The 21,527-nt window shown below is 34.5% G+C and overlaps 1 protein-coding gene across 2 annotated transcripts in view; it reads left to right on the forward strand.

Annotated features, from left to right (window-relative positions):
• LOC135127027 (putative tyramine receptor 2) overlaps positions 1 to 21,527 on the forward strand; it is a 214,280-nt gene that overhangs the window by 80,704 nt on the left and 112,049 nt on the right. The window contains exon 1 of one of the 2 annotated variants that reach the window (XM_064053326.1): positions 3,034 to 3,293. The exons of the other annotated variant lie outside the window; for it this stretch is intronic. The gene's annotated coding sequence lies outside the window, so the exon portion shown is untranslated. Of the gene's footprint in view, positions 1 to 3,033; positions 3,294 to 21,527 lie in introns of those variants that run through there. 2 annotated transcript variants of the gene reach the window in all.

Genomic DNA, 21,527 nt, shown 5'->3' on the forward strand with positions numbered 1-21,527 from the left:
GAAATACCTCGCTTGTCAAAACGTCGTAAAAACTCGCGGTTGAGGTTCGTTCTACTATATTCTTTTATCAAAAAAATAGATTTAGTACGAATCGGAAATCAGAATTAACCTGCGGAGCGTTCTGAAGGTTAACATTAAAAAATTTATCTAAAGTTATTTAGACAGAACTTTCCCCGAGTGTCATAGAACAGTGTCGACTAGGAAATTCGAAAAAAAAAAATTCGAACCACCCGGTCACCGCGGGCTTATTGCTTGCAAAAGACGTTGGTTAAGTGAAACACGTGGCAAATATTAAAAATTAAGGCAAATTCATAAACCCCAAGTACAGGAGTGGGTTATTTTATGAAAATTTAAATAGTATTTATTACGTAAAATTTTGAGATGACGCCATCAGGTTGTTGATGGGGATGACAAGACAATAAAACTTCACAATAATCGCTCCGGTAGATTCCGAGATTATCTGTCTAATGAAAGTCGGCGCAGATGGCAGACGGAAACGGAAGATCTATTTTCCACACACAAGAGCTCATGAAACGTTGCGAAAACATGAAAGTAGCCGTTCGCTGGATGGACCCCATTTCACTAACCACATATATATGATGGGACACTATCTAAAATGTTAATCTGTTTTGATTTTGTTAACTCGCATTTGCAGCTAAATATAGTCCCCACAAAAATGATCACTCCACCCTCAAAATTTTGTACGTATACCTATTTCCAATTTGAAAGAAACATATTGGTTGAAGTTACATTAAATATTGTCATTACTTGGCATTGTCTTGCATACATTTATCCCTAATAGGTATATATTGGTATGGTAGCTACATGTAGTCGCGTTCCCTAAAACTGGAGGTGGTGCGATAATTTTTGTTGGGAATGTAGGTATATTTTAATTTGTATAATTTACATTTTTGACTCAGACGCCGAAAAAATTATATGAATATAGTTTAACATACTTACAAAAGAAACTTTTTTATAACGTGGTACACAATATACTAAAAAGCATATACATGCACCCAGGAGAGCTTAAAACATGAAAATTTGTTGCCTCCTTCGTTACGAACATTCTAATTTCAGAAACCTGCCTCTGGGAAAATACAACCTGATAACTTTTGATTGCACGATTTTTTCAGTAACGGCTCGTCAGAAAAGGTCGGATTGCTGAAGTCTACACACCTTATTAGTTTAACCTTCGTTTTTACTGTTTTCAAAAAAATAATCAACTCCATTGGGAACTCAAATTACAAAAATAAACTTACCTAATTTGAATGTCTGGCTTTCGGGTATTCGTCTAGACGAAATAATGGTTTGAGAGTTTTCTCTTTATAAACGCAAATTTAGCTTTGATACAATAATAGTATAATAAGTACGATTTCTGGTAATTTCACATATGTATACTTACGCCGAAAGTTTATAGTAAAATTGTTTTATATATTTTTAATTTATTATACTGAGTATTTTTTAAATGTATGCCTTAGTTACCCATGACGCTTACGTCAGTGAAACTGAAATTGCTCACCTACGCGTCGTGGGTAACTAGAGCAAAAATTTTAAAAATCATCCTATACTTTCTACTAAGTAATGTCTGTTTCATTTTTCCAGCAATACATCGATTTGTGACTGATGGTGTTTGCCCAACTCATAATTTGTTTTACAAATCACTGGCACAAAGTAAACATTACCCATCATAAAACGGACACCGTGTAGATCAGTAATACCCACGTAAACAAATAAAACAAGTTGGATGCTTTTTATTATCCTGGGGAAATGTGTTAGGTTAGTCCCTAGAAAAACTACTAGTTTTCTCTTCTACCCGCAATACCAGAAGTCAAATGACCCAACGGGATTTCAACTTTTTTATTTCCAAAGATGAACAGGCCATATAAAAGTCACATTTCATTTAGTGGGTTAATAATTACAACTGTAAATAACAACGATGATGAAGGTAGTAATGAGAGTAATAATAACGAAAACCCTAAAGTAATTGTCTGTTCAGTTTAACATACGACCGACTGCCACTAATGATTGCATATTTCATGTGAAATAGTCATTGTAATTTGCACAATAAAATCCGATTATTGTTTGTCGAGCTTTGATTTATCTGTTTTCACCACAAATTATAACGCAAAAAGTAGTATTGAAATCTGCATTACATTGGAGAGGATCTACGGATTTGAGTTTTAATACGTTTCAAAGGATAACTTCGTGTCAGATAAGGACTGAAATAAATTCCATGTAGTGTAGGTGTAAAATTAATGAATAGATGTGATCCTATAAATACGCATGTAGCGGTTTCATTGCTGTTTGATTTTAATTTAGTTCTCCGTTGTGTACAAATTATCACTTCAAAGATCAGTCTACCCTATATAACACTCTTCCTTCCTGAACCCACACAGTTCACTACATGCTATAGGTGTTTACATCAGTCGTTTGTTTGATGAATAATTCCACCAAACGAAGAAAACGTGTGAATACGTGAATCCACCTATTCTTTGAAGAAAATATGAGATTCATCGCAGTCCATCTCATCACCCTTGCCCGTAGAAATTAATTATCTCAATGGAGTGTAAGTGCGACGAGTAAATCCTTTTGTAGCCGACTGTACGACGACTGAAAGTGGGATTATCAATTACTTTCTGCTCGATGACATCTCTTTGTTTTCAGAAGCTACTAAGTGAGCCATTTTCAGCTGAAAACGCCCGAGGTTCCTCCGTAATCTATCTTTTCATCACAGATCGAGAGGAAGTTTGGCAGTTTGGCGTTTTCAAAATAAAGACACAACATCAAAAACCTCAATTTAGTAACACAATTACGCCCGTAACACGATAAGACCCGTTCAAATTTACATACTACCGACCAAAACAACAAGTAATAAATAAAACAACACAGGTTTATGAGCAAATGTTTATATTGTGGAAGCGTGTTGTTTTAATCGGTTCATACACAAAACGCCGGTGTAATTTTTCTGGGGACAATACCGATTCGAATTCTCGCTAGTGACGAACGTACGGCCGGTTTACTTAAGTTTAGTGTGAATTAGCTCTTAATTTAGCACATAACGTGCGGAGTAGGAGCTCCGATTGTTTGTTCTGCTTTCATAGCAAATGTGGTCCGTCTCATCCGACGGAAAACTGGCGGCTTTATGTACTCATGTAGTAACAACATCAATAAGGTTCAAGTTTTACGATAAATTTGTGTATAATGTGTGGTGTCGGTTTGTGATAACTGTTGCAGTATAGTGGTAGAAGTGTACGTCTGCACAGTTTGTCGAATTCTGGAGTCTGACGTTAATTGTAAGTACCAACAATGACAAATCACGTTATTGTGTTATGTTTGGTAAGCAAGCTTCTGCATTGTGCGAGCAAATTTAGCTAATTACGGGACTTTGTTCGTTGTTTTTTCAAGAAATTGTAGCCTGGTTCGCTTTTAGATTGCCCTTGGTAGTCATTTTGGAAGCTGTCAATCTCTGTAAACAATAACCGTCAGAAATAGCCTTCAGACTCATTCAAAATTATTAATTTGATCAAACGGGAGCTTTGAAGCAGCAATAAAATGTTCCCATTTATTATTTCTACATTATTAATGTTTTTCCAATTTTTGTAGAAATATAATTTGATGCTGTTTATTATTGATGCGCGCAACAGACAGCTGACACCTTATAAAGCAAAAATATGCCGCACTTTTTTTAGCTTTGATATAAATTATTTTCATGTAAACATTTCGTGTCGCACTTCGTTGAAATACCAGTGTAACGACAACTATAAATAAGAGCGTCTGGCTAGAGAACAGTTTTATGTTTTTCACGAAAAATTTTATCCTTTTTTTTATGTACAAGCAAGTTTAGTCATTTCCCGAGGAATATTTTGTAGATTTAATTGTTTTATCTTTCAGCTGAAAAGCGGTTGTCGATAGTTTTAGGTAATGCACTTAACAGTGTTTACTTTGCAAATTTTTTATGTAACATCATGTCAAAAGCATGAATGGGATGTAAATTCGGTTAACTACCTAGTTTCTCATGTTCCACATAAATAAACAGCTTGTAACACTTGGTCTCTTAATTGATGGAGGCAAAAGTGTAACACACTCTTACATAAAATTGCTGTGAAGTAAATAACATTCCAACGCTGAACTTGACTTGTAATTTTGTGATTTTCACTAAAAATAACTGAGTGCTGGTTATATGCGATTTGTATTGTTGACTCCGAATGTATCAATTTTCGCTGCTTGTTTAACGGGCATTTAATTAGGTTCAGGTTGGTCGTTTGCTATAATATCATGATTGCTGTCACATTAGTTTGATGTTTAATCTATTAATTTTAAATTGGTACGCTGCAAACTGTGAAAGTAACTAAACAGTAGCAATGTACATACATTTTGTGTTAAATTAACAGCAAATGGTAAATGCGCTCATGGTTTTGGAAATTTCAGGACTCAGAGGTTACTGAGCATTTAAAAACTCCCTTTTGAGCATAACTCTATTCATTTTTTAGAACTAAAGTAGGAGTATTAAATATCAGCAATTAATAAGAAATATTTTTGATAAATGAAAAAATAAAGTTCAGGAACTACGTTGCACTATTTTATCAGTCAGAAAAAAACCGGTGTTTCTTTGTTCGGGAATAGTTCTTTTTTGACAAGCCAACTTTCCAGTTCAGCAAGAGATAAATATCCATAAATGGATTTTCTTAATTTAACTCGTACATTTTTTAGTTGGTGCTACTTCATATTTTTGGACAAGATCCAAATATGCTTTTAATTTCATTTTCTTAGCGAACCAATCCTTAATTTCGTTCTTTACTTCGTCATTCATTTCCTTACCGGCTTTTGTTGGGTTAGAGTCCCAAGACTGATTATGTTCACATGATGAATTCAAAATTCATTTATTTTAATACCACTGGGCCACTGGCACATTGTACACTACACTACTCTCAGTGTTACTGTATTTTTCAAACTCAAACAAGCTTCTGCATCTTTACAGGTGTTGAAGGTTCTTTAGAAGATATAATGGGTGTTCATTTAAAAAAATTATCAAGTTGGCATTCATTTTTGTTTTTTTTTTTGAAGTATCTCTGGGCTGAAATTAAAATTTATCATACATAACAGCTGTCATCATCGATCGTCTAATCTAACCTCACTTTTTCCAAAGTAGTAGGTGAGGAGAGTAAATAAGACTATTTTTTTTATTTATTTTAAAATATTACAATAAGTGTTGAAAATGTAAAACCCTCTTCTCAAAAACTTTGTGTTCTAAACTGTTAGCCATGGCACCAAGAATAGAACGCTTGCTCGTTGGTTAGTTGTGAAAATAACTGATTTTTTTAAATTCGGAAAACAAAATACATAAAAGTAAACTGAACAACGAGACACAAACGGAAAATCTGATAAGGGGTATTAGCGTAAACAACTCTGCTTGTCAAAATTGTCAAACCACTGTCAAATGTCAGTTATGGAATTAATCATGCACATGCGTTTTTCGCTACGTTTCCTTCTACCAAAATGTCAAAGTTAACTTGATTAATTGTCTAAATGAACACACACACACATTCACATTTCACAAATCAGTTCATTGATAGGCGAATTCTAACCTCACACCTTCTAACAGTGGAAACTGCGCATGCGTAAGACCGATACAACGCGCTTCTACTGTAATTATTCATTTTAAAGATGATATATTTATTTTGTGATCAAATTATTTCTTGCAATGGTTTAGTGCTCGAAGCCATTTTAGTAATAGGACTTTGTTTTACTAAATATGCATTTTGTATCCAACTAGAAACTATTTTCAAATAATGCGTAATGGATTTTGTATTTATGGGCAACAACGCAACACAATTTGCTGAAATACAGTTGAATTAACCTAAATCTAAAATCCACCTAAACAAACCAAGAATATCTACCTACATAGTTTCAACTGAATGAAATTTCGACGGTTGCAAACATCGGATTTCAGTGTTGTTTTACAAACTCACGTGGAAAAATAAATATATTTTTACTGCGCTCAAAGAAAAAAATGGCTTCGTTTTTATTTAGGTTTCCTTGTTTATTTAATACATTTTTAAAATAGAATGTAAATGAAAAAAATCGATTTATAATATTTTTCCGCTATTGAGTTTTTCGAGTTTTGTTATTAATTCTTATTTTATTATTATTAATATATACCGGGTTTACAAATCAGCAAAAGTTGAATAAGCAGTTAAAAATGTTTGACGTATCAAAAATTGTTAAAATTTTCAAACCCCTACGTTTAAAATATTCGCAGTTAATTTGTCCCTGGTGTTTTATTTCCAATAGTAAGATCCCGAGACCGAGAAAAATTATCGCCAAGTTTTCGAGGTCGATGGGTCTGTTGGCATACTATTGCTTGAAGAAAATTTCATTTTTGGCCTTATGCTAATTTTTAAAAAATAAAATTGTAAACACTTATAATTAAAAACAAAAATCGGTCTATTCGCATTTTCGTCGTCATCACAATAAACTAAACAAGTCAGCAAAAATTATAAATTCAACAAAATAGTGTGTTTTCATTGGTCCATGCGGGGGAATGTTCGCTTGATGCTATGCTATCATTGGTTGATGCAGGGAACTTATCGATGGAGTAGTTTTTGACTAAAAAAATGTTCACGTAAGTCGCCTATCATTTGTCATAATTTAATTTTTCTCACAATTTTATTGGACGAAATTTTGGGATTTGCGAAAATCGGTCTTCTTTTACCAGGTAGGTACTAGCTCCGCCCACCCTCCCTCTATTTTCTTAGAGGGATCTTATTTGCCACAATCAGTCTTATCTTGACAGGTATTAGCCCCGCCCACCCACCCTCTTTTTTTTAGAAGGTATGTCATTTGCCAAAATCAGTCATATTTGGTTTAAAATTAATGTAATAAATATAAAAATCTAAATAAAACAAAAACTACTGTAAATTTTAATATAAACATTAATTGCGATAATTTATTATGGATATTTTTTTTTCATACGCACGCAATATGCAACCCGTGTTTCTCCTTATTTGAATGTACTTACTTCAGGTTTATACATTTCTAAAAGAGAATTGTAGTTCAAACTAAAGCACCGTAAAAACTTGCCAAAATATTCAACCAAATATACTAAAAAGCAGCATGAAGTGAAACCCGAAAATTTACGTCAACACGTCTCGTACGAAATGAAAAAACAATGAAAAAATGAAACTCCTGGGTGTTGAATTAAGTTAAAATAATTTTTGTTTCTCAGTAAATGGTAAAAAAGAAACAAATGCTACTTCCCCGAACACATACTATACACACATTTTACTACAACTGCGTTATATCATCAAACTGATGATTGCTTCCTTGAGTAAAAAACTGAAGGATAGTTGTTCGGCATGTTTGAGAATATTTGTTTATGTTTGCTGACATTTAAACTTGTGGTTAAGGTTATTAGAAGTATATTTTAGATTGATAAAACAACGACAATATGAGGCAAAAGTATTGAAGAGGAATCGTAATAATCTTGTTTTGTATTTGCTAGTTATAAAAATAAAATTTCTAAATTACCACATGTTTACTACAAGCACACACAACTGATCTGTTATCTATTTAATTATTTAAATAGACAGCAAATGCAAATTTACAGTTTAGAAAAATTGTTTTCGTTTTGATAGACGAATGCCTGCAATTCGATTGTGATAACTCTAAGTTTATCAGTTTTTGAAATAAACTCCATATTTTGTAAAGCATTAGACCATCAGGTCTTGTAAACAAATGTTTGCTTATTTATTGATTAAACAGAAATAACAAAAAATTTATCCCTGGAGATTTCGGGTCGATATTAACTTGTAAAGTCGTCATAACTGAAAGCGTAGGTGCCCATTACACTCGCCTAAAAGTCTGTATTTATAACACAAGAACACTAATGAGAACAGAAACAAGAATTGGAATAATATGAGGTTAATTTTTTGCCCTGTCGAGAGGATGCCGTTTGATTTCAACTTACCGGTGACCCCTTCTCTTTCATTAATGTTTAATTAAAACTTTATTCCAAGGTCTAACTAGAAAGTTACATTTGTAGGTAAACTAATTATACATAGCGTGTATTTCCAACTCAAATATACATAAAATTATCAGAGAAGAGCTACTAATGAGGCTGTACCTTCCTATAATTTATCATATTGCTCTTTGCACGTCGATAGCTAATAATTACTGTACTTTCCTGATGTTATGCACGTAGAGTTGTTGGTATAATTATTATCGATCGGTAAATATGTTAGTGACAAATAAGCGTAACGTCATGGAGATCATTAGTTCAGAATTATACTGTGATTTGATTACTAATAGGACTGTGTAATGCGGCGATGTAAAAAGCGAAACAACGTAAGAAAAAAAATTTAATAATTTATAGAGATGACGTCATCAATTCTCCGGAGAGGAAAAAAGTTAGTTTCAACTCCTTACTTTTGAGTTACTGAAATATTCAGTTTTTGAGACACTTATTTTTAAGCAGGAAATTGGACGTCAAATATAGAACACAAAGAAGGCTGCTTTTCTTTAAGTAGCAAAAAGCCGTTGTGGGATGTGTCGTTAAAATTTCATGTAAAAAAAATTCTGAGTATGGCTTACCGTCTCCTACGTCGTAGTAAAAAACAAATTTTCCTTAAGTTGGTATTTTTTTCTCAGTAATAGTGATAATTAAACAAATTTAAAATTCAATTACTTTTTTTAAATTTTGCGTAAAATTAAAAGTAGACGTAGAATTAAGGACACAGATAATGGAGTATAAGCATTTTATTATCTTCAGTCTAATTTTCTCTAAGATATCTAAAAAAACATGAAATATTGAACATTCCTCAAATCGATCATATTACAATACTTCCCTTAATCATATATTGTGTCATAAACTCCATTACGTAGGTCCATTTAATGATAGTAGACAAAATTTTTGATAAATTATTGCGGCGAAAATAGGAAATCTCTCAGGGTTTGTTAAATGTACACATTCTTGTGGGTAAATCGCCCTGTATATTCTGTCCTCGAAAAAACTAATAGATTACTGAATATTCGCGTTATCGGCAGTGATGCTAATAGTCTTGGTTGTCACTCTTCACGCTACTCTCTTGCGGAAAACCTCTCAAAAACCCAAAAGGCTGGTCGTTAAAAGAATCTGTTTATGAGAAGGGTTCAAAGCTCTTCTGTAAAAAGGGTCGAAGCTTGAAGCGATGTGCAGTTACTGGTAGGCCTCAACACGAGTTTGCAAATGACATTATAGTGACACATTTAACAAGATTCCCACGCTGCAGCCCTTTGATCTCTTAGTGTAGGTCATCTTAGTATTCAATCCTCACAAATTTCATCATAATTCTGGTTAGTTAAAACGGGAAACTTGTTTGCCTTAGTTACGTCCCCTTTTCACTACTCATTTGCCCGAACGTCAGTGAAACCAGCGGCAAAAATTTTGTGTACTGTATTTTAATCGTGTTATTAGTTCAAGGTCGTGCGATCAAAATACGAAGCGGGAGAATTCTCATTACGGGCAAGAAAGACAGGAGATGTTCTCGACCGAACACAAGTCACTAGTAAATTCACGCAAATATTTAAATTCGGCTTCTAATTAAGTTTGTTTAACGTGGAGCTGGGTAAACATTATACAGTTCGGTTTGTACCTATTTATTTTCGTTAGTAGTAATGACTAAATTTAACCGAGGATAACTTCTATTATTTGCCAGAAATCTATTATTTGCCTATAAAACACACTACTTGTGCAAGACAAAACAATTTTTTCAAACAGTGGAACAGAGTTGTAATAACGCACAGTATTAAAAGAAATCATTGATTTTGCCACCGGCGTCCTAAAATCCTGTTTTCCAGCTCGTGACATGTGTTACCTATTTTAATCATATTAACGAATCAGGAATATCTGCCTAAAATATTCTTCATCCCCATGTTTGTTTTTGGAATTTAATAAAGGATTTTTTGCAACATCATCTACATCCACGTGGGGCTAAATGTCCTGTCATTTGCCGTTTCAACGGAAAAAATCCTAATTTTTTCCTGCTAAATTTTATGAAGTTATCCCCAACTGGCGGATAAATGTAATTAGCCGAATTTAGTTTGGTCCACGCATAAAATTCAAACTTCTCTTAGCTGTTTTCCATAAACTCGCACCCTAAACTCGTAAATTAGTAAAGCGGGACCGCCCTAACGATACAACAGTATAAAGTACCACTTTATATAACACGTTATCGCCTCGTAAAAAATGGCGTTGCCTATTCTGTTTCATTTCTGTTTATCAGTTTAATCTTCGACCCCCTAACTGTTGCGTTAAAACTCCAGCAAAAATGCTCACTGCAGTGGCATGTAAAACAGAGTTTTATCAAGTAGCAATTATCTAAAATAACAAAACTTATCTCGTAACTAAACACATTAATGGCATGAGGAATGTTGGTAGATAATCGAAAAATCGCCACAAGACTGCACTAAAGGTTACTTTGATCTCACTCTGTGCGGCTTTAAGAAGACAAAGTTAAACTAACGTTAACTTCCTTCATAGCTAGTGGCTGTTTGAGAAGTTTCATTTTGTTAGACGAAGTTTGGACAGTCGTTTTAATTTAAACCCATTCAAGTTGAGTACATACATGACCATGCTAAACCTACTAACGGTTAAATATGTGTTTAAACTCTTTTACTTCCACTAACTTAAACGTGCCTGCATTCAAGAGATTCCAGATTTATTTCAAGGTAAATCGGATGAAAACGAAACTATTTTTTAGAAAGATACAAAAGAAAAATGACGCCTATTTATCTTTTTTTGGCCGGATAAAAAAGCAATTTATTACCATTGACGTAACTTAAAAGCTTTTGTGATAAGTTTCGGTTTAGCTAGTGGTTTGTTCAATTATTATCCTTTTATACCTTCCCACAGCCTTTTGATACTGTGAAGGCAAACAGAAATGATTAATTTACCTAGTTTCTTAGAACAGATTTATTCATTCTAAATTGGCGACAAATTTTAATGGAGGTTTATTTGAAGTAAAACGAACCTCGGAAATTTGTCAATGGTTTTATCGCTACAGCGTGGTGTATTTGTCATTATTTATTTGTTCACGCCATGTGCCTATGTTTTATCCAAAAAATGGTGTTTACTCAGCAGTTTAAATTGAAGTAGTGTTGGTAGTGGGAAGATTTTGAAATATTTATCAGCTCTGTAAGTGTGGTAGAGAGGCGCGAAAATTTTTGAGGTAAACAGGATACGACAGTATAATATATTGATGCGTGGTAATTTAAATATCTGAAAAATAGGATAAAAATACTTCTAAATCAAAAAGTTAAAGACTCGTTGCCGGAAATAGAGCTTAATCGTTTTCCTGGTTTTGGTCAAACCTTTAATTTTATTTACAGTATTTGCTTAGTGTAGCGACTAGAATGTCAGGACGAAAACTTTACTGGAAACAAGGTCTTCAAGCTGACATAGGTCGAGCAAGTTATCTTTTTCCTAGTCTGCTACGCACAGAAGGAGATGACAAAAACGCTTGCTCGTCGTTCGCTAACTTGAGGACGTTTTTTGTTGACGCCACCTTAATAAATAATTACAAACTCAGTGCCAACTATGACTTTCCGCAAATGTAACGAAACATATCTGGCTGTCCAATCCGAATTCTCATTCGAAGCTTCGCTTTCGATTAATAAAATTTTGGTCAATTTTCGAGCAATTACAATTAGTGGCGATACAACAAGTGGAAACAAAAAAACTAGTCTGGACTTGTCTCAGTCATTGCACGCCCTTTGAAAGCCTTGTTGACGAAGTCTCTTGACACAAATTAGCGTTTTGTTCAGCTCAAAGATAACAGTGACCTCCCTTTACAAGAAGCAATTTTTGTAATTAACAATTTGTATTTTAGTGGTGTGTTTTCACTGAATAAAATAAATTGCTTGATACATTGTCTGTGGGACATCCTGTATTTTAAAAAAAGCAAAATTTCCAATTTCGGTTATTTTTTATGTCCTTATTTTAGTTTCTATGTTGGGTAGCAAAAACAACCCACTTCATGGTAAATAGCAATTATTATGTCACAAGGGTTGAACATCATTCACCTTCCTAAGACCTTAAATAGTAGCTATTTACCTTAAACTTGGGCGTAAAGTCTCATTCTGATCATCAATTTTGACAGCGTTACACCAAGTTAGTTGAGTTGTTAGGTGGAGACTAATAGGGTATAGTCGTTCCACAGGAGTAAGACACTTTGACTAAAGTTATAAATTACAACAAAGAAACTCATCTAATTTAAGCAATTTACGACAGCAAGTAGCTTCGGGTCACATCTCCACTGAGTTGTAGTTACCTCACCTGTTCATAAACATATATATGACTGGGGTGGATTATAGTATCGCAGGTACATGTTTGACCGAAGTTACTAAACTTACCGAAGTTATATTTCTGATACCACAATTCTGATTAATACAGATAGGTATATTGGTATTAATTTATAAATTCGTTCAATTTTCAAAGACGACAAGGAAGAAAAATTTAAAGCTTATTTCTGAAGGATGACTCAGTCATGATCAGGTTCAGTGAGATAAAATTATGTGAGATCAGGTCAGGTCAAGTCAGGTTAAAAAAATGCAATAAGAATAAAGATAGAAGACAATAAATAAATCTAGAAAGAGATACTTAGATTTACCGAGAAAACGAGCAACAACGACCATAGTGATTCAGCTCAAACTATATGTAGTTGTTTTTGGTGTTTGGAGATTTTTAATATCATTTTTGGGCAACTGCTAACAGATCAGAATTAAATCTATTACTGCAAAAAATTGTTCCTACTACAAGATACTAGAACTATATATATCATATGGCACAGTTTCCTTCTCTTGAATCACAGGACTTATCTGCGAACATTCTCCATCCCCGTCGTGACAGAAAAGAGGGTCTAGAAATCCACGGAAACTTAGGTCGATTAAATTGCGTGCGCGAGATTCAAATCAAATCAAATAATACCTTGCTTCTGCTGCTCCGTTCAGTCACGATTCACTCATTAAATAGCGTAAAAACGATCTTTTCTATAATAAAATCACTAGCGAAAATTTGGGATGTTATCCAAACAGTTATGTAAAAATAAAGGAACATTACAGTAACTCAAGACGCAACAGAGAATCTCCGGGCGCATTTTTCAATGAAGAGTTTTTTAGACATCATTAACTTTCCGGAAAGAGCGAATAGGTTCTGTGGCTCGTATTAGTGTTGTAAAATTTTTACAAACTCCGTTATGTAACGTCTGACGTAAATTATGATGATCCATTTTTACTTCCCGATCGTAAGCTAAGGAATGCAATAGGATCCATCCGGTGAATAGCTACTTTCAAGATTCCTAGACGTTTCATGACCTATAGTGTACGAAACAATAGGTCTCTCGTTTCCGTCTGTCTGTCGTCGGTCTGTCGTCGGTCTGTCGTCTGTCTGTCAACTGCCTGCGTCGATTTTTATTAGAGAATCTCCGAAACTACTGGACAGATTGTTGTCTAATTTTATATGCGACTTGAAAATATGGGTTTGCTAGGAATTCTCTTGGACTTGTGCTCTGCCCTTTACTTACCGTATGTTTTTTTACACAGAGTGGTATTATCTACAGGGATTATCATAAAATAAATAATATTTTGCAAAATCAAATTTTTTGAAAAAACAAGCGAATCTGTTCAGCTGTGTTTGGTATTTTAGTGAAATTAGTATTGTATCCTTTTTATCAGTCATCCCTGAGCGGTTGTATAAGGAAATTTGGTCAACGTTTTAGTATTTTTACAATTAAATAAAACTGATAGTGTGTTTAGTTCTGCTTTGGTCCAGGTCTATTAATAAAATAAATGTTATAAGTGTTATTTCTTGGGGAAGCTTTTGGTTATTCATGCTACATATTCGGCACATCAATTTTTATTAGTGTCATTTTCAGGCCTATACGAATTTTTTTATTGGCTTACAATGGTCAGCCAAGCATTTGCAATCAGATTTCATGCAGATATAAACCTAAAGTGTATCATACTCTATAAGCGATTCTAGAAGATAAGAACGCACTAATAAATATAATATTGTGCACATTTTAGAAATTTTATGTCAAAGCTAAATTTTGATTAGTGATTTACCATTTTTTCGGTAACTTTAAAACCCTACAATGTTGTTATACCATTTTGATTTGTTTTCAAAATTCTGAATAACCAAAATAAAAGATAAGATGGATTCATAAACTGCAAACATATAAGCATATAAAAATAAAGTTTAAATATTAAATTTATATAGCATTTCCTAGATTATTTAAGTAGTAAAATCGCGAATCGACCGCAGACAGACAAATGGAACAGAAAGATCTATTTTTTCGTAATGATTGATGAAACATTCAGAAAACATGACATTAGGCGCCTACTGGATGGATCCTACTACAGCATCCCCAATATTGCAAACCAAATAGGACACCCTTGTAATCCTGAAGACAACATTAATAAATTTGGGTGTCTAAAAATATATTAGCATCGACAACCATGTATCACATATAACGGCGTCTAGTTGCTGCGTTAAAAATTCTTCCAAAATAGGTCTGCCGCTTCTGTCTGTCTGTCCGTCTGTCTGCCGTCCCGCATTTTTATTAGACAGATAAATCCGAAAGTACTGGGCTGATTATTGTCAAATTTTGTATTTATATTAGGAATATCATGTAGATGGTGAAACGCTAATCAAAATTTGCCTAATTATCTCCACAAATAATATGATGACGTCACTTCAAAATTGCACAGATTAAATGGGTTTTAAATTGTATGAAATAACATAGTCCTACACATGTAGTTTACCCGAAACGTCCAGATTTTTGAAAAAAAAATCAAAATTATAAAACAACACTTTGCAATTTAATTTGGAATCTGCAAAACCGAAAGCTTTGAACTCTTGCAGATGGTTTAGAGTTATTATAAGCATGATAAATTTTTAATCAAAATGTATTTACTTATCCCCTCCAAAAAATTGACGACGTCAGCTCAGAAGTTTGCCGAATAAATCCTATCTAAAATGTACAAAATATGATAAGTCTGTACTTATGATTATTATCATTCCATTCATATTTTTTGGATTTGCATATACAGGGTGACTCAAAAAAATTAACGATTGCGTGAATTTATTGAGGACCCGGGGTGGGCTAGTTAGCATCATGCTTGCCCGCTACACCTTGGGTCGTGGGTTCGATTCCCGCCATGGCTCTGGGTGTAACGTGTATGTTCCGTTCCCCTATAATTGGGCCTCGGTGCCTGTTGGGGGACGTAATTGAATAAAATAAAATAAAATAAAATAAAAATTATTGATTTAATCGGGAACTACAAGACCGAATGCGTTGGAATCTTGGAGAAGTTTTAAAGTTACCATAGGCATAGCAAATTTTTGATCAAAATGTATTTGCTCATCCCCCTAAAAAACTGATGAGGCCACCACAAAATTTTGCTGAAAAAATCTTAAATGTGCAAAGTATGATGAGTCTGTACTTGTGATTTATCACTGCATTAATATTTTTTAGATTCGCTTATACGGGGTGTCTGAAAAAAATTAATGAGTGAGTCAATTTATTTTATTGACTCCGTTTTCCCGGAAAATTTTGGAAATACAACACTGTTATTTTTAGTAATACACTGCACCAAATTGTGTAAAGAAAAATCTCAACTCGAAAATCCTGGATTTGCTTCATCGTACTTCAGGAGCGGGGGAAGTTCTATCGAAACAAGTTTCGACTAATTTTTTAAAGCTGTCATTTATTAGTCTTAAGTTAATAAAGTCAAAATTTCAACCATAAGAAACAACAAACAAAGGATACTAATAGTGGGTTTGACTACCCGCATTTTGAGTGCATTCGTTGACACGTCTGGGCATTTATTCCGTTAGTTTATCGACTTTCTCTGGGGTAGTTCATCCCGAACAATTGGAATTTGCTGCTGTAACCGAGCTAAAATCTGTGGGGATTTTGTAAAGCATTAGTCTCCTGCCGTCATATCCCATATGTGTTCGATGGGATTTAAATCCGAGGAGATGGGAGGTCGGAGCAAAATATTTAAAATTGTCACAGACAGAACACGAAAATGTTTACCACAATATTCTTGCATGAACATTGGACTTGTACAACAAAAATTGTTAACAAAATCGTTATTTCTAGGTGTTGCATTTCTGATGTCGTTTAGTATGTAAGTAAGAGGAACGTTGACCAGCCGCTGATTCTCTCAAATCGTTAAAGTGCATGGTAATAACTGGCTCAACTGTGACTGGTTACTGGTATTATCTATATTATTTGTCTGTCTACCGTCTGTGTCAATTTTTGTTAGACAGATAATCTCCGAAACTACTGGACCAGCAATCTAATGACGTTACCTCAAAATTGTACATGGTATAGTTTTGGAAATTTCATTCTACCCTATAAAATTTGATTGACAATAACGAGACCGACAGTAGTACAATGGTAAGAAATATTTATGGCTCACACCAGTTCACTCGAATTTGTACAGTATTTTGAAACGATGTTGTACATCGGGACGTACTTTTTTAAATTTTAAGAGTTCTGAAACGTCGAGACAATATAAAATTAACCATCCATGGACTCTATGAGTTTACGCCGGGGAAGAAAAAATGTTCAACTAATCACGAGATGAAAGCCTTGCATTTTCGTGTTCCGCAACGTACAAAACATTTCAAACATTTCAGCCCTCATTTACCCAAATGACCCTTGCGGCGGCTGCGGTTCATGAAGTAAACATATGCGATTGTGGAACCTGAAATTAGCGAGCAGTCACTTCACGAGATGGGTGGAAGTTCTAACAAATTGCCACTATTTAGCGGTTCATTCTCCATGTCCGTTGTAGCTATTCGTGAAAATGACGTACTCATCACACCCTTTATAATGGACATAAATGGCAAGTGTAAACGTTCATTTGAGTTAGTAGTTGCCAACTGCCATAATTCGCCGCGTTAATTTTAATAAAATATGTTGCATTTAATAGCCCTGAACGTGGCCACCTCGGCGATGATTTATTCGTGGCGTTCTGAACGTAATGGCAGCGATAATTAAGTGATGATTCGTTTGGGAAGGGTGCGCATGGTATATAAGGTCACATCGGATTGAGAAGCCGCCGCCACCATCGCTGCTCCTATATTCTTGAATACAATGGGACGGTGGGAACTTTAAATTGATTTCTCGCCCTTGTCGCTTTCACATTCCGGCGTTTGGCAGCTCTGTAATCAAAGCACTTGACCGTGGCTGTGTTGCTAACAAACTCTTTATGTCCACTGTCGCTTCCAAATTAAACCTTCTTGTGGGGAAATTTATTTACTCTAAAGATAATTATTTATTTACTTGTTCTACTTTAATTCAGGAACGAGGAACTCGAACTTGTGGAGATAATATCATGAAATTAACTCTGGAAGTGGGAGTGGCGGACTAAAACCGCCCTTATTTACTTGGACCACTACGTATTTTGTCAGGGGAATTGTTAGCATCGCTGGGATATGTCCCTGAATGGCAGCGTGATGGTTTCTTAGGGAGTACACATTTAGGGACTCTCTGATGTTGATTTCGCTTTTCTTAACACATACAGCGTGATTTCGGTCGACCCCCAACACCTTTTATTATTATACTTTTTTCTGACTTTTTACGATCCGACGGAAAATATTTTTTGTCACTGATTACACACGTTTCCGGGTTAAATGGTTAATTCATGTCTTTAGTGTTGTGCAGACAGACCACATACAGAGACAACCTTTTTTTTATTTTTTAATTTACTTAGAGAATATACGTAACATTGACAACAATTCTCGGCATTTTTACTTCCCAAGTCTATGCTAACGAACTATTGTAATAGGATCCAATTGGGGGGAAGTTTAATTTCGTGTTTCCTCACCCTTATGTTACGAAAAAATAGGTCTTCTGTGTCCGTCTGTCTGCCGTTTGTCGTTTTTTATTAGACGGATTGTCTCCGAAATTACTAGACCGATTGTTGTCAAATTTTATATAGGGCAATTTCGAAATATATACAATAATTGTAACTACAACATCACGTACCCTAGTAATGTGGAAATATAGAAAAAATAATTTAAAAGTCGAACCTTTTAAACAGAAAATAGAAAAACGTTGGAATAAAAACGATATAAACAGTTTCAGTTTCAATTAAAAGTAAAACCGACTTTTTGCTGGTTATCATTCGTTCATTCATCGTTAAAGGTCAATGCGAAAGATTGTTAGTTTAAGAAACAAATGGTGGAAGGACCTATTTTTGATAATGTTTCATGGTGATCGACTTTTTATTCTGACGGATGTTTGGTCCTTGCCACAACGATTCCACGTTGTTTATTAGAACAAAAATAAGAGCAACTTAGAATGCTACTACCTTTTTACAATAAATTTTCCACTCATTGTTGAAGCTCTAGTTTCTGGACACTGAAACGAACCGTCTCATCCAACCCCCCAGACAAAAATCACACAGACTGAGATCAGGTGAGTGCGGAGGCCAAGCTACTCGGCCGTTTCTATCGATCCACTGGTTAAGAAAATGGTTATTTAATCAATTAGTTACTGGCCTAGCAAAATGTGATGGTGCCTGTAGGTGCGAACTCGTTCACCTACAGGCACTTCCACATCTAGCTACTCTTCCAACACATTGTTTAAAAACTCGAGGTACTGTCCCTCCTTTACTATGTTTGGTAAAACACAAGGTCTAACTAAACGGTCATTTAGGACCGACTCACACATTTATGGAAAATCATGTTTGAAATTGTACCAATTTCTTGACGAGCGAACGAATTTTCAACGAATGACATGTGAGTAAATCGTGGAAAATCAGCGGGCTCCAAAGCTTGCACTTGTTCTTTTAATGTACGATGCACTAAAACTGTGAAACTTCAACGTCAGCTGCAAGTTGGCAAGTGCTGATGTCGGGCTCTTCTTCGACACGTTCCAAAATTTGTTCCTGAGCGTACAGTATTCTTTCGGTACTATCACGACCACGCTCGTGAGTTTGGGGCTTGAAGGTTCCATGATTTCCGAGATGCTCTACCACTAATATAGATGTTCGCGCACATGGAATCGCGCGATCCATAATTTGCGGGCCAACCTGTCGTTTCCATCAGTTTCACCATAAAGCAGGACCATGTCGATACGCTTTGAATTGGAAAAAAAATCACCATTGTCAAAGATGTTAACCGAACACACGACGGCAACCATCTGACCCACAAGTGGCCCTTGTCGTCTTTTTTGCACGTTGCTTATCACTTAACCCTAGTCGTTCTGTGCCATTCATTGAATAGTAGTTATGGTAGGTCAAGAAACGCTGCCAGTGGCACGTATAATAATATAGTTAATTTCAATTTTTTCTTTTTTAGACATTGCTACCACTTAGGTACGTGAACTTTACATAGTGCAATGAATCTTATTGTGAGCTATTTCCCATTTTTTATTGCACATATTTCGAAATCATCCTGTATAAGTGACGTTTAGAAGCGCGCGATAGCTCATGTAGTAGCACACGCTGAACTGTTTGCCACTTATTTTTTCTTGCACTGTGACTGGTATTGTCTACATTTTTTTCTGTTAAACTTAATTTGTTTGATTACTACGTTGCACAAAGCAAAATCAGTATTTAATTCATATAAAAACTATCTTTTTTAATTCAATTCTCTTACATTTTTTGTGTATATATTATAGATTTTCTTAACAAAAGTCCTGAAAATGTAGTACAATTTTACATTCTTTAAAACTGAATGTAAGTAGAACAGAAGCGCTTTTTGAAAAATCAAGAATGACACTCTTAATTCTGACCGCCTCTCTAAAAAAAATTTTTTCTATTGCCGCTTACGTAAAATCAAGCTTCAACATAACGGGGGCATTTTTATTGAGATTTTTTATTTTATGTATGTCTAAAAAAAATTCGTTTTATCTTTTGCAACAAAATATAAATGGAATGAATGAATATCGGCTGCTTTATTTTTTTGCCAATACACGTTGTTTCCTAATTGGGCGTAGGATACCAACCGAATGTACGTTACGTTTCTGCAATTGATTGAGGTATAATAACTACCTACACATCGTCCTCAAATTCATTATTTCCTTGCCATCACACAGAATGACTGGTTTATTAAAAAAATATACGATGGATAATTCGAGAATGGAATGTGTACGTATTTTACACAAGCTCACGAAACACATAAATGTTTGTGTTTTTACGTATTCTCATGGAAATTCTAAAATCTCCAAAAAATAAGGTTTCATTAAATAAAGAGTTGAATGACGTAGCCGACAGACATCTAACAACAGTGAAACAAAACAAGACACTTGGGAGTCGCCTTAAATGTTGACCTACTGAAATAAAGAAAGAGTGTTCGGACGAGATGACACGGTTCAATTAAATAAACCAAACGATTTTATGGCATTCGTTGATTGTGCTGCCCTTCCCGTCCTAACACTCCGTTCCCAACCCCCTCAACACGGACGATATGTCTTTTGAATACTATTGTAGATTTACTTGAAATTTAATGACAATTGACAGTTTGAGGGCGACCTCTGGTGACAAACAGGAAATGAGATCGTTGTTCAGAAGATGTGACCACTTTAAAAATTGTCCTTGGAATGGAGTACTTACCTTCTTACCTAGTTAGATAAAAAAAGAGTGTTCGGACGTGAAGACTCGTACAATTCATAAAATCTTTGACCTGTTTAACTATATCTATAATATTTCGTTTAACAGACTTACTATATTTTCTTTACGAACTCTTAGTAAAAACAGTAAACTGCAACATCCCCCAAATAATCAAGGAAATGCTTGAATAAATTGTGGAATATATATTTACATTCATGCTTAAAGGCGCAACCATAAGACGAAATACAAATTAAATCAAGTAAAACGGAGACTATTACAATTACTGCACAAATTAAACCAAGTCAGATTGAGGGATTTAATTTGTTCACTTTGTAGTACAGTGTTTAATGTGATAATTAATTCATTTACGTACTTAGAATTGTAAATTTCGAATACATCCTCTTCCCCCGCATCGTTCTCAAAAAAAAAACGGAAACTGCTAAACATACTAAACTCCTCGTTACAAAGTTTTCGTTATTATTTCAGATTTTGTAAAAAAATATTTAAATGTTAAATCATGTTTCTGAAAGAGTAGGCAAAAAACTGGCCTAAAGTTATTCAGACAAAATTTCCTTTGCCAGTGAAGCATAATAAAATTTCTATACATGTTGGACCGTTTTCTTGAAAGTGTATGTATTAATTTTTCATGAGGATAAACATTTTAATTTTGACATTTGAAATGTAATAATACATATAATAAACACTAATACGACGTTAGTGCTTGCAGTCGGGACATTAATGAGTCGTTTTGGAGTGATAAAAAAATTGTTTCGGAAAACGCTAAAAATACATTCCATCGCTTCACGCATTCATTAATTATGGGTATCGTATGTAAGCAGTCGTAAAAACTAAAACCATATTACCAGTAAAAAGTCACTTCAAAGCACATTTTTTAATAAATGTTTATTTAACCGGAGTAATTT

The sequence above is a fragment of the Zophobas morio genome, unplaced genomic scaffold (assembly GCF_036711695.1).
Source record: "Zophobas morio isolate AGI-343-1 ecotype UQ-CSIRO unplaced genomic scaffold, CSIRO_AGI_Zmor_V1 ptg000011l, whole genome shotgun sequence".
Taxonomy (NCBI): Eukaryota; Metazoa; Arthropoda; class Insecta; order Coleoptera; family Tenebrionidae; genus Zophobas; species Zophobas morio.